This window comes from Oncorhynchus masou, chromosome 6 (assembly GCF_036934945.1).
Source record: "Oncorhynchus masou masou isolate Uvic2021 chromosome 6, UVic_Omas_1.1, whole genome shotgun sequence".
Classification (NCBI taxonomy): Eukaryota; Metazoa; Chordata; class Actinopteri; order Salmoniformes; family Salmonidae; genus Oncorhynchus; species Oncorhynchus masou.
Window position 1 is genome coordinate 69063031 of NC_088217.1, and position 14703 is coordinate 69077733.

Here is a 14703-nt window from a genome sequence, read left to right on the forward strand (position 1 = left end):
ACCCCCCCTTAATGATTTAGATGCACTATTGTAAAGTGGCTGTTCCACTGGATGTCAGAAGGTGAATTCACCAATATGTAAGTCGCTCTGGATAAGAGCATCTGCTAAATGACTTAAATGTATGTAAATGTATGTCCATGCCTGTTTGGAGTGCGAGAGGCAGGAGAAAAGCGCGGGGCGAGGCTGCCTGTCCACCTGGCCTCCTTGTGCATTTTCTACCAGATCACTGCAAATTTGGAAAGTGCTAGTTCAGAAATCGTTTTTTATCGCGCAGAACAAAACATTTAGGATGACAAAATGATTATTGATCAAATGTATATTTATTTTTCATTGCCGTTATTTTTTCATTCATTGTGCCTCCCCTGACCGCACGTCACTGGCTGAAAACACATGGACTCTCTGTTGTTGTAATGGGCTTCCTTGGCTCTATGTCTCTTTATCTGTGAGCTTGGCTCAGACCCTGTCTTTCTGTCTGTGAGCTTGGCTCAGACCTTGTCTTTCTGTCTGTGTGTCTGTGAGCTTGGCTCATACCTTGGCTTTCTGTCTTTTGGGGGTGTAAGGGCTCCCTGTTGTAGTAATGGACTTTGGCTGTCTGTCTTTGTGTTGTCTGTTATAATGATGTCTGTCCGTCTCTAGGACTCTGTGTAGGCGCTACCTGTCAGAAAGATGTAAATGAGTGTGGGAGGACACCCTGCATGCCTGGAGTCCAGTGTTTCAACATCTTCGGCTCCTATAGGTGTGGAGGCTTCCCCCCAGCATGCTGAGAGATGGGACCACCTGCACAGGTAGGCATGGTCAATCAATCAAATGTATTTATCAACACTTTTACATCAACAGGTAGGCATGGTCAGTCAATTAAATGTATTTCAAATGTACAATTCTTCCTTTGGCCGCCTCTCCTTCCAGTTCTCTGCTGCCAATGACTGGAACAAACTGCAAAAATCACTAAAGCTAGAGACTCCTACCTCCCTCACTAGCTTTAAGCACCAGCTGTCAGAGCAGCTCACAGATCACTGCACCTGTACATAGCCCATCTGTAAATAGCCCACCCAATCTACCTCATCCCCATACTGTTTTTATTTATTTATCTTGCTCCTTTGCACCCCAGTATCTCTACTTGCACATTCTACCATTCCAGTGTTTAATTGCTATATTGTAATTACTTTGCCACCATTACCTATTTATTGCCTTCCCTCTCTTATCCTACCTCATTTGCACATGCTGTATATAGACTTTTCTATTGTATTATTGATTGTATGTTTGTTTATTCCATGTGTAACCCTGTGTTGTTGTATGTGTCGAACTGCTTGATCTTGGCCAGGTCGCAGTTGCAAATGAGAACTTGTTCTCAACTAGCCTACCAGGTTAAATAAAGGTGGAATATAAAAAATGTATCAACACATTTTACATCAACATGTAGACATGGCCATTCAAATCACAAGTGCTACTACACTACTGTATCAATTAGCCAATTCACTTCCTTAGAAACAGACTGTGGGCCTTGTTTATCAGTATAGAAAAGGGATTGATTTGATATGAATATAAGAAACGTCACAAAGATGTTCCGGAGGTACTTGCAACCTTCTCCCACCTGTAATATGGAAGTGGATGGAAACGTAAAGCCGCATGCACCTCTAACTGTGGGAAGACCAGACAGTCACTGTTATCTTTGACAAGACAATCAGAAACAATATGACGTTCCAGCACAGCAGTCCACAATTCCCATATCTGGATATCATTGCACACACAATGATGGAAATAATTGCCACTGCACTTTGAACCACTCACATGATAACCAACAGGGATGCATGTCCAATGGAAACCAGAGGGCAGGTGATGAACCGCTCACATGATAACCAACAGGGATGCATGTCCAATGGAAACCAGAGGGCAGGTGATGAACCGCTCACATGATAACCAACAGGGATGCATGTCCAATGGAAACCAGAGGGCAGGTGATGAACAGCTCACATGATAACCAACAGGGATGCATGTCCAATGGAAACCAGAGGGCAGGTGATGAACCGCTCACATGATAACCAACAGGGATGCATGTCCAATGGAAACCAGAGGGCAGGTGATGAACAGCTCACATGATAACCAACAGGGATGCATGTCCAATGGAAACCAGAGGGCAGGTGATGAACCGCTCACATGATAACCAACAGGGATGCATGTCCAATGGAAACCAGAGGGCAGGTGATGAACCGCTCATATGATAACCAACAGGGATGCATGTCCAATGGAAACCAGAGGGCAGGTGATGAACCGCTCATATGATAACCAACAGGGATGCATGTCCAATGGAAACCAGAGGGCAGGTGATGAACCGCTCACATGATAACCAACAGGGATGCATGTCCAATGGAAACCAGAGGGCAGGTGATGAACCGCTCACATGATAACCAACAGGGATGCATGTCCAATGGAAACCAGAGGGTAGGTGATGGCTCGACCCCCCCCCCATAAATTATTTCTGGTGTTTTCTTTTCTTCATTTTTGAAGGTTTTATGGGGGGGGGGGGGGGGTGTTGAGCTGAGATAATTGGTGGAACACTTCGCCTCTGACGGGAGAGCAGAGCAGAGACTATCCTACCACCTGGCCTCAGGCTCAGAGTGCTGCCGCAGCACCTCAGGTGTGCCTCTCTCTGTTGACAGCTAACTGACAAAGGCCATTAGAGGTGAAGTGTGGGAACCTGGAAGGGTGCAGAGGAGGGAGCAGAGAGTAGGGCTGGGAGGAAGGAGCGTGGCTGAATACAGTGATGAGGTAAGGGGCCTGGCTAGCAGCAGGGAGACGGAAGAGGAGCATGACCTGGTGGAATACAGAGTGATCTATCTCCTGGGCCACAGAGCTGAGGTGAGGCAAGGTAATGTAAGGTGAGGTGAGGTGTTGGGGCCTGGGTGAATGCAGAGTGATCAACAGTACTCCCCGATCCTAAAGCTGAGGTGAGGAGAAGTGGGGGGGGGGGGGACCATGGAAGGAGCACGGCCTAGTTGAATACAAAGTGATCTAATGCCTGGGCCACAGGGAGAGCGGAACAGAGCTTGGGGGAGTAGAGGCTAAGCTGGAGCACCATCTATAAAACACACATATAACTGCGCCTAGAGGGAAATGCAATTTTCATTCAGCAGACGTTTGTTTCTGTAGTCCAGGGTAAACCACTTGAATTCTGCCGGAGTGCAGGCGAACCTGCACATATACAGTGTTTCTTCCTTTAAAAGTGTTGAGCTTCATGCCGCAACCGGTTGAGGTAGATTGTGGTAAATTGCGTCATTCTGGGAACTATGGCTGACACTTAAATGACGTGCCATAGAATTCTGCTGCACCCCGCAAGCTGTGCTGCAGTACGCCCCTACGTTTAAAGGAAGAACCACTGTACACACACACTTAGGGACCATTTTGCTCCTAAAAAGCCATGCCATGTTTCCACCAAGCTCCGCGCTTTTCTTTTCCAAGCATCTTAGCCTTTCCCTCTCTCTAATCTTTTTCTCCCTCTGAGCAATGAGTTTCGACTGAGTGGTCCTCTGCTTTGTTTATTACAGTGCCATGCTGCCTCGGCTGGAGTTACACTGCCAGGTTTATTTCACTTGACATCGCTCCGCTCTGCCGTCAATCAATCACACCGCCTCTTTCTCCCTCTCCTCCTGCTCTGCTTTCCTTTCTACGTATTTGTTTTAATTTTTTATGTTTACGATTCTGTTGCTCACTGTTACGAATATCTTTTGGCCCGACAGTCTAGGGGGGGGGATGGTAATGAGACCCGTAACATAACTCATGCAAATTATAATTGTGACAAAGTAAAAGTGAGAACGAAATAACCAGGACATCTGAAATCTACCGTCAAACTCCAGGTTTATTTATAAACACACGGTAATGGGGGGAGCAGGAAAAGGGGCTGAGCTGGACCCAAGGAAAGAAACAATAAGTATAAAAAAACCTAAGCTAGACTAGCCTACTTTAACAACAGCTAACTAACTAACCAAAAATACAGTGGGTGGTCCGCCCAGTTCTAACTAGTGTATTTAACAAAGTCTACCTACGTGTAGTGTATGCCCATGGGCGACTTGTCTTGGCTTCCCCTTTTCCCACCTGCAATCAAACACAAACAGCATAACCAAAACAATACTCACAGGTGAAGACAAAGTGCTATGGAGGTGCTCAAACAAAAGAGAGGTTAATACACAACGAGAGAGTGAAACACAGAGACCTACAGACATGGCATTTACAGAGAGAGATTAAGCTCAAGAGCAAACAACTGACAGGGTTTTTAAACCAAGGGAAATGAACTGTGATAGGGTAGGAAAACAGGAGGAGGTGTGTCTTCTGATTGATGATTGATTGTTGACTGATTGGGGAGTGATGATTTTCACCTGTGAGGGGAGAAGGAGAGAAAACACACACAGGATACACACACAGGATACTGGTATCCGTAACATTCACAGATCTACTGAGGAGCTGTGATTTCTAGCTGTGTAGGTGTGGGATGAAAAGTGTTGTAAAAACAAAATATTAAAAAAAATAAAAAAAAATAAAAGAGAGCTGATAAACTGTGGACCAACATTCTTGAATAGAGTTTGAGAAATCAAGATTCCATGAAATGTATCATAAAAACAGTATTGGTTGTGTGACACCATAAGACAAACTCCCGCGCTGAACCTGTGGTGTCTATCTATCTCTCTCCCAGCATCATACAAGCACTGAGGTATTACAAAGCCCACTTCTTTCTCTCACCATGTATCCTCATCTGTCTCTACACAACAGCACCTCTACGATCGATCCCCAATGTCCCCAGCATTGGACCCACCACTGTCCCTACCACCACTACCACCACTAAGACCTCGCCCAACAACAAACCAGATAAATACACAATCAACTCAGGATGGACTCTGGCAGACCTGGACCCCTACAAACCAACACGCCTGGACTTCCAGAGACCAACAGGGCAGCTGCCAAGGCCCCAACTATACATACACCATCTGAGAATGGACGAAAAACTGGCAAGAACTCTGGGTATACCAAACATTAGGAACGCCTTCCTAATATTGGGTTACACCCCCTCCTTTTGCCCGCGGAACAGCCTCAATTCGTCGGGAGATGGACTCTACAAGGTGTCGAAAGCGTTCCAAAGGGATGCTGGCCCATGCTGACTCCAATGCCTTCCCACGTTTGTCAAGTTGGATGGACGTTTTTTTGGGTGGTGGACCATCCTTGACGCACACCGGAAACTGTTGAGCGTGAAAAATCCAGCAGCATTGCAGTTCTTAACACAAACCGGTGCGCCTGGCACTTACTAACATACCCCGTATTTCCCAAAGCCTCTGTCTAATCCTCTTCAGATCGCCTACAAAAGGCTGTTTAACACCAGGGCTCCTATAATAGTCCATCAGGGGTGTCACATTACTCCGCGACCGAGTACCTCGTTGGCATTGGCAGCTATAGCCAGCCCAGTTAGCGGCCTTGCAAAATTGCCTGTCATCATCATCACACTAAAGGGCTGGAGATGGGATTGAAAGGCACGCAGCAAAATATGTCATCTCCCGTCGGCCCTGCAGTTCCGATAAAACCACCCATTGTCTGAGTGGATTCTGCTGCCCTCGTCGAAAATGAGACACAATTCACAGGCGATAAGCCATGATATGTGGAGTCATAACGCTGATAAATCACTTCTTAATAAAAGACAGATGGTCCATTCTTTTTCCTCTTTTGTCACCGCGAAGACGAACCGCTTTATTAGCGCGCGAGAGAGAGAGAGAGAGAGAGAGAGAGAGAGAGAGAGAGAGAGAGAGAGAGAGAGAGAGAGAGAATCGCTGTGCGGCACACGCAAATAGGAAAAAGAGAAGGGTTGCCAGTGTCACGTTTCAAAGCTTCTAACTGCACTACAATGACAGTCATTTGCTCTCAGTCTGCTCTCTTCCATAGATCCGTCATAGAATAGAGATATGCTGATAAATGTACAAGACCAATATAATACAGCAGAGTCGAGCCATAATACACTTTTGATGATGTGGTGGTTTGATGTGGTGCCTGTGCAAGGTGAGAAACAAAGGACAAAGTTATGGGACAAACTTAAAAGAATCCGTTTAAAAAAGTGCCAATGATACCAGCAGTTTTAGTTCTAAAGGACATATCTTTGTTTAAGACTAATAGGGCAATTGGCATTTTCATCACTCTTCTTTGTGGGTGGGGGTGAGAGGGGAGCCCAGGAGGGGAGTGAAGGCCTATGGGTAAAGAGAAGCTGATGCAGCTGGATTGGGGGTGAGGGCGGGTCTGGAGGTGAAGACGGGACACAGTCGGGGTCACACACACTCATCTCTCTCTCTCTCTCTCTCTCTCTCTCTCTTGCTCCAAGGGGTTTCTGACCTTGGTAGCGTATCAATCAATTGCTCAGAGACATTCATCCTGAAGCACCGTAATGAGCCGCCTGCCATCAAAACACAAAGTGCCAACTAAGAGTTTCTCCACAGCCCTAATTTAGTTATAAAGTGCCTTTATATAATTGGTCTTCCAAGACTTTGCATTTTAATCAAAGACATTTGAGCAATTAGCAACTGTAGCAGCTTTGGATTTAACTGCGGGTCCTGCCACATAAAATTTGTCAGGCAATGTTGAATATATCACCCCGGTAGGCAGTGGTATTTGTGAGCTGTTTTCATCTACGGGGCTGTGTTTATTTGAGTTATGACTAATCATGAAATATGCAGATGAAGACAGCATGGTGTGGTCGATGCAGAGGCATTGACAACTGATTACAGCATCCCACTGAGCATAAACAAAGGGTGATCATCGCTGTTCATGTGAAGGCTAGGGGAAAGGGAATTAATTGATAAATATGTACATTTCCTGGGGCTGATAACAGTGATTATGTGTTCCAGGCCTGGAGCTATCATCAGGGAACAACAACAATGTGACAGATACGTGTGCCAGCCGACCGTGCTTCCTGGGGGTCCAGTGCATCGACCGACTTCCACCCTACGCGGGCTGTGTCTGCGGGCGCTGCCCACCGCCCCTCAATGGCAATGGACGCACTTGCACCAAAACCGCTCAATGTAAGACTTTGGCTTGAAGTGTTAAACGCCCTCCCTGGCCGTAGTTACTAGCCTGGTCCCAGATCTGTTTGTGCTGTACAGCCAACACCTGTTGTTACCTATGCCAAGGACTATAGGAATCTGCAAGACAAAAAACAGATCTGGCACCAGGCTATCGAAATACGTTAGTACATTCACCACACATTGGCTTTTTAGTAGTTATTCTACTGTCACTTTTGGAAAACTATTTGAAAACAATCTGACGTGGTGAGAATGGTCCTGAAGTGCCTCTGTGCTGTTACTTCCCTATTCAACCTGGTCTCAGGGCAATTCGTAAGATTTGGTATGCAAACATGATCCCTGCATTTACTGTGGTATATTTCATTATATTAGGTTACATTGTGAATGGAATAGCGGTTATACAATAGCGGACGAATTAGGGGACGTATAGCATCAAACGTCTTACCCAGTCGTACAATAGCATACGAATTGGATGAGTTATCATACTTCTTGATAGAAGTTAAGTATTGCACGTATTTTTCTGAGACCAGGTTGCTTGTTGGAACCTAGCAACCAAGGAGAATTACGAAATTTGTATTAACACCCCTTTCAAAGGACACAAATATACATTTTAGTTTTTACAGCTTTTTTGCTACATGTACATACATTTTACATATCACATTTTCCATATACATATTTACATTGTGGGTTAGGAGAACAAATGACAAATGTTCGGGTAATTTATGGTAAAGGTGAACTTAAACAGGTTAGGAGAACTAAGGTTAGGGGAAGGGTGAGCTAAAATGCTACAGTTGTCCCCGACACGACTCAAACACGCGACCTTTGGATTGATAGATGGTCGCGGTATATGCCCAACCGTCTTCCCAGACCAACCTTCCTACTTTAGTTTCTGTCTAAAGTAACTAGAACAGGGATCATCAACTAAATTAGGCCGCAGGATGATTTTTCCTTGAGCGGATGGTTGGGGGGCCGGAACGTAGCCTGCCAAACAAATATTTAACTTCAAGCCTTGCTTATATTTGTATATGATTACGTCGCTCTCTATTTTCCATGGGAATACTTTGGAACAGATTTCTTAAATTAAAATCACTTGGAGCTGATTTCCTGGTGTTTTTACAGTTTATTACAATTGAAGTTTACATACACCTTAGCCAAATACATTTAAACTTAGTTTTTTACCATTCCTGACATTTAATACTAGTAAACAATCCCTGTCTTAGGTCAGTTAGGATCACCACTTTATTTTAGGAATGTCAGAATAATAGTAGAGAATGATTTATTTCAGCTTTTGTTTCTTTCATCACACTCCCAGTGGGTCAGAAGTTTACATACACTCAATTAGTATTTGGTAGTATTGCCTTTTAATTGTTTAAAATATTTGGGTAGCCTTCCACAAGGTTCCCACAATTATGTTGTCCCATTCCTCCTGACAGAGCTGGTGGAACTGAGTCAGGTTTGTAGGCCTCCTTGCTTGCACACACTTTTTCAGTTCTGCCCACAAATTGTCTATAGGATTGAGGTGAGGGCTTTGTGATGGCCACTCCAATACCTTGACTTTGATGTCCTTAAGCCATTTTTCCACAACTTTGGAAGTATGCTTGGGGTCATTGTCCACTTGGAAGACCCATTTGCGACCAAGCTTTAACTGATGTCTTGAGATGTTGCTTCAATATAGCCACATAATTTTCCTCCCTCATGATGCCATCTATTTTGTGAAGTGCACCAGTCCCTCCTGCAGCAAAACACCCCCACAACATGATGCTGCCACCCCCGTGCTTCATGGTTGGGATGGTGTTCTTCAGCTTGCAAGCATCCCCATTTTCCTCCAAATATAACGATGGTCATTATGTCCTAACAGTTCTATTTTTGTTTCATCAGACTAGAGGATATTTCTCATTTCTCTTTGTTCCCATGTGCAGTTGCAAACCGTTCCAAACTGTTTGGAACAGTGGCTTCTTCCTTGCTGAGGGCCTTTCAGGTTATGTCGATATAGGACATTTTTTTACTGTGAATATATAGATACGTCTGTACCTGTTTCCTCCAGCATCTTCACGAGGTCCTTTGCTGTTGATTTGCACTTTTCGCACCAAAGTACGTTCATCTCTAGGAGACGAAACGCGTCTCCTTCCTGAGTGGTATGACGGCTATGTGGACCCATAGTGTTTATACTTGCATACTATTGTTTGTCCAGATGAATGTGGTACCTTCAGGCATTTGTAAATTTCTCCCAAGGATGAACCAGACTTGTGGAGGTCTACAAAAAAAAATTTGAGGTCTTGGCTCATTTCTTTTGATTTTCCCATGCTGTCAAGCAAAGGGGGACTGGGTTTGAAGGTGGGCCTTAAAATACATCCACAGGTACACCTCCAATTGACTCAAATGATGTCAATTAGCCTATCAGAAGCTTCTAAAGCCATGACATAATTTTCTGAAATTTTCCAAGCTGTATAAAGGCACAGTCAACTTGTATGTAAACTTCTAACCCACTGGAATTGGAATAAAGTGAATTATAAGTGAAATAATCTGTCTGTCAACAATTGTTGGAAAAATGACTTTTGTCATGCACAAAGTAGATGTCCTAAATCAAATGTAACTTCATAATTTTTTTCTCAGAAACAAAACCACCCGTGGGCCGCCAGTTGGGAAACCCTGAACTAGACCATTAGATCATATCATACGTCTTGGAGGTCTTGGAGGTGATCATACGTCGATGTCAGAAGGTGAATTCACCAATTTGTAAGTCGCTCTGGATAAGAGCGTCTGCTAAATGACTTAAATGTAAATGTAAATGTGAGGTCCATAAAAATACAAATAGTATGCTTCGTATGGCTCTGAGGCCAGGCTGCCCTATTAATAAGCTTAATATGCTAATCATTGCGTTTTTGTTGTAGATCAGTGAAATGTGGAAAGCTTTGCACTCCATCTTCTCCTCTCAGTTTGGTTCTGTTTCATATATCCACCGTATTTGTCCCTTCTTGTTTGGACTCTGTCCCTGTGTGTCTGCTGTCCAAGTCAACAGCAGGCACTTCCAGATGATCAATTCATGTCAGTGGAATATGCTTTTCTCATGCATTCATCTTTCACGAGGATGTGAAAAAATGAAACATATTTATTCTGAGTGAGCGTTCAAGTATTTCCCATGGTTAGTCAGTCCTTCTATTGAGTGGACGGGACTCATGCCGGGTTGCTTTGAAGAGCACAGACTAGTTTACAGTGTTTCAATATTTTTGTGCAGTGATTGTCTTTTGTGTCTTCGCCCAGCCAGTGTGATGACTTTTTTCTTAATTGTACTAAATAAATCCTTTTAGTGCGTCTCATAATTTGTGCCGCCACCTTTCTAAATCACATCAGTGTTTAATACCCAACCCCTGTGGTCATAACTTCCTACACAGTCAGTTCCCTTTCAGTCCAGCTGCTTCAGTGTGTGTGTGTGTGTGTGTGTGTGTGTGTGTGTGTGTGTGTGTGTGTTTGTAATTCCCTCACTGTGTATCAGATTCCTCTATGAAGTGATTTGGGCATCTTTTGTGAGGTTTCAAAACAGGCGATGTTTCCAGTTAGTCTCAGTAGGGGACAATACATCAATGAAGTGTTGGGCGGCGTCTCTCAATATGTCATTAACACTGGCGTCGGGTAATATCTGTATAGACCCCACACCCATAACACTTTTATTTAATTTCAATTCGAAATTTGAATAACTTTATTGTTCCCATGAGCTGTCCAATGGCGGTCTTGATTCTGTTCCAACCATGTTCTGTGTCAACATCCGTGTTTGTAGCAGCTGTTCATTAGAACATATCATCATCTTTGTTTTGTTTTGCACTGTGTCAGATGCTGTAATACTTTTATTTGGAGAGTCCAGCTTGTCTACATTCCACTTTGTCACGTAGAGTAGGCCAGAAGGCTAAACTGGATAACCTAACCTCTATCAAAATAAAAAGATGGCGGAACCGCAAAAGTTCTTCTGTGCAAAGGTGTTTATTTACAAGTGATTCCGGAACAAAAAACAACAGTACTGCCATCAACGTCTACCTTATGGGACAGCTTAAAAACAATGCTGCCCCATCCACAGCTCAATCCAAACTGCCTCTTCATGACTGAAAGAGAGGCTCCTTTTGTAGGGCTAGCCCCTCCCCTCAGAACAATTAACCCTAATTAATTAATCAATTAACAATACAAACCTACATTTTCCATGAACTAAACATACTAAAGGATATACATTGCAACACGGTTTTAAACAATATCACAACATAACATTTACAACATTACATCACTACTGACAATATCTTTCAATATGCCCATATGCATTAATGAGCCATTTGGGACAGGCACTATAAAGCCAACCCAATTCCCTTAGCTCGGGTCCTTTTCCAGCATACCCGGAAGCTACAGAGATGGAGAGAGAGGAACAGAACAAACAAACAATGCGCTCATCCACAACATTGATAAGTATAATAATTATTGTATCTCTCAAATATGAACATTGACAAGTGTGAAATGCATGCACCAAGACAGAAGTTAATTTGTGTGTCGACCCACATTGTTAACTTATCTTATAATGGCGCAGGGAGGAGTGATGAATATGTGTGTGCGTTAAAGAACCAAATGCTGCCCGCGGCCAGTGACGGACTTCTACGTCACACACTTCAATCCTAACCCTTAACCACAACACTAACCCTACACTCTTTAAAAAAAGGTGCTATCTGGAACCTAAAAGGGTTCTTCAGCTTTCCCCAAAGGAGAACCCATTGAAGGACCAGGTAGAACCCATTTGGTTCCATGTAGAACCATTTCTGCAGAGGAGTTCTACCTGGAACTAAAAAAGGATTCTTTCTACCTGGAACTAAAAGGGGTTATCCTATGGGGACAGGCAAAGAACCCTTTGGAATCCTCCTTTCTAAGAGTGTAACCTTAGTTTTTTTTGTGTCACATCATTATCTCTCCTCGGGTAACCTTCACCTGACCCAGCAGCAGCTGACACTAGCCAAGAGCAGAAAACCCTACCACCACAGCAACAGTAAAGTGTCCCAACTCCACCTTCCCACCTTGTCCCCCAGGCACAGAGTGAAACGTCTCTCCTCTCTCTCCTCGCCAGTCTCCATGGGAGCCTATCAGAGCCCCCCGCACCCTCCCCTCTCGCCCGCCGAGGGCCAATCACTGGGTGGAGAGAGGCGGCCGCGCCCCAATTTCCTAGACACACCCCTATGTCACCTGAAGGTTCCCACAGCCTTACCACAGGCAGTCATCATTCCATCAGTGCCCTCAGTAGGACTAAAACAGGTGCCAATGCCAGCGCTACCACACTCAAGGTGACAACCAGAGAGTCTGTAGCTGTCGTGCCACCTCTTCCAAGGTTACTCCTCCATTCTCCAGCTACCCCAAGGTTATACCACCCCAATCCAAGGTGACCCCACCCCATTCTTCAGCCAACACAGATTCCAGGCAGACAAGCCAGGGGAAGCTCATAGATGTGGTAGTGGTGCCCACCCTGACCAAGCCCTGGACCCTCTCTAAAGCTGTGGCCCCGCTGACCGCAGCCCTTTCCTCCCTTACCTACTCCCTTTCCTCCCTTACCTACTCCCTTTCCTCCCTTACCTACTCCCTTTCCTTGCTTACCTACTCCCTTTCCTCCCTTACCTACTCCCTTTCCTCCCTTACATACTCCCTTTCCTCCCTTACCTACTCCCTTTCCTCCCTTACCTACTCCCTATCCTCCCTTACCTACTCCCTATCCTCCCTTACCTACTCCCTATCCTCCCTTACCTACTCCCTATCCTTCCTTACCTACTCCCTTTCCTCCCTTACCTACTCCCTTTCCTCCCTTACCTACTCCCTATCCTCCCTTACCTACTCCCTATCCTCCCTTACCTACTCCCTTTCCTCCCTTACCTACTCCCTATCCTCCCTTACCTACTCCCTTTCCTCCCTTACCTACTCCCTTTCCTCCCTTACCTACTCCCTATCCTCCCTTACCTACTCCCTATCCTCCCTTACCTACTCCCTTTCCTCCCTTACCTACTCCCTATCCTCCCTTACCTACTCCCTATCCTCCCTTACCTACTCCCTATCCTCCCTTACCTACTCCCTATCCTCCCTTACCTACTCCCTTTCCTCCCTTACCTATTCCCTTTCCTCCCTTACCTACTCCCTATCCTCCCTTACCTACTCCCTATCCTCCCTTACCTACTCCCTTTCCTCCCTTACCTACTCCCTATCCTCCCTTACCTACTCCCTTTCCTCCCTTACCTACTCCCTATCCTCCCTTACCTACTCCCTATCCTCCCTTACCTACTCCCTATCCTCCCTTACCTACTCCCTATCCTCCCTTACCTACTCCCTTTCCGAGTCTGAGTTCTCTGCCGACTGAGCTCGAACCCCTCTGACCTACCTGACCACCCACAGGAACCCCTGCTCTCCCTCACCCTCACCACCTCTGCCCGAAAGTACCACCCCCCCCCCCCCCCTGCACAGGGCCGCGTCTCCCCACTTCCGCCGTGGGACCAGGATCAGTGATACTGTGGCAGTATCACTGATCTTGGAGCGGCCTCTGACCTGCGCTGACATGCCCTGTTTCCCAGGGGTCCCCTGTGAACTCACCAGGGACGGGATACAACGGAGACAGACAAACATGCAGAGGTATTTTTATTGTATTTATTTATTTAAAAACAAAATATTACGGAACAATGTGATTATAAGGCAAAAAGGAACATGAGAGGTGCAAAAAATGAAGTGGCTTGTGAAGTATGCCCAAGGTTGATCCCTCTTCTTGAGAACGAGCTACAGCTTTGAGAAACACTATCTGTTATCAGTGTATCACTGCTTGAGAAAGAGGTACTGCTTTGAGAAATACTATGATCTATTATCTATTGTCACTGGTCCATTACAGAGGCCCCTTACCATTGCTATTTACCGGCTGTATTGAATACCACCTGTGCATCAATCCTTTTCTATGAATGAAAGTGATGCCTTTCTCTAGCCTCTCCAAAAGGCCCCCTAACGATGGTTGTTTTTCAAGCTGACTAGCTGAGTGCTTCTCTGTACCAGAGCAGCGTGGGTTGGGTTGAGTTGACAGATGTTTCTGTACAGATGCAGTAAGGGAGGTTGGAGTTGAAATAGATGGAAGCAGCTTGTAATTGGCCCTTGGTGCTGCCTCTGTTTGTGTTTGTGTGTGTGTGTCGCCTGCCTGCCTGTTATCTACAGCTGTGTGCAGGCATGTGTGTGGCAGGAACATGGAGTGTGCCGCTCCCAACACATGCCGCTGTAAACCAGGCTTCGCCGGGACCAACTGTCAAACAGGTAAAACTCTCTCTTCTCTCTCTCTCTCTCTCTCTCTCTCTCTCTCTCTCTCTCTCTCTCTCTCTCCCTTGCTCTCGCTCTCCCTTCCCCCTCCATCTTCTCCCCTCAAACTCTCTCTCTCTCTCTCTCTCTCTCTCTCTTAGTCTCTCAATATGCCACATCATCATCCTGATATGGTTGTTTTTGATTCCCATGCATTGCTTAACCTGACAGGCCTTCCGAATCATTTGACGTCCTCACAATCTTCTCCTCGGCGATCTGTAAACCTGAGCGTCGGAACGGAGGCCAGTGCGTCGCCCCGGGGGCGTGTGAGTGCCTGAAAGGCTACCACGGGGTGACAGGTAATTATACGCCCGCGTCCCAA

At 45.4% G+C, this 14703-nt stretch overlaps 1 pseudogene; it reads left to right on the forward strand.

The window, feature by feature from the left end:
- The window catches only part of LOC135541674 (von Willebrand factor D and EGF domain-containing protein-like), a 49978-nt pseudogene that overhangs the window by 27167 nt on the left and 8108 nt on the right, over nt 1-14703 (forward strand).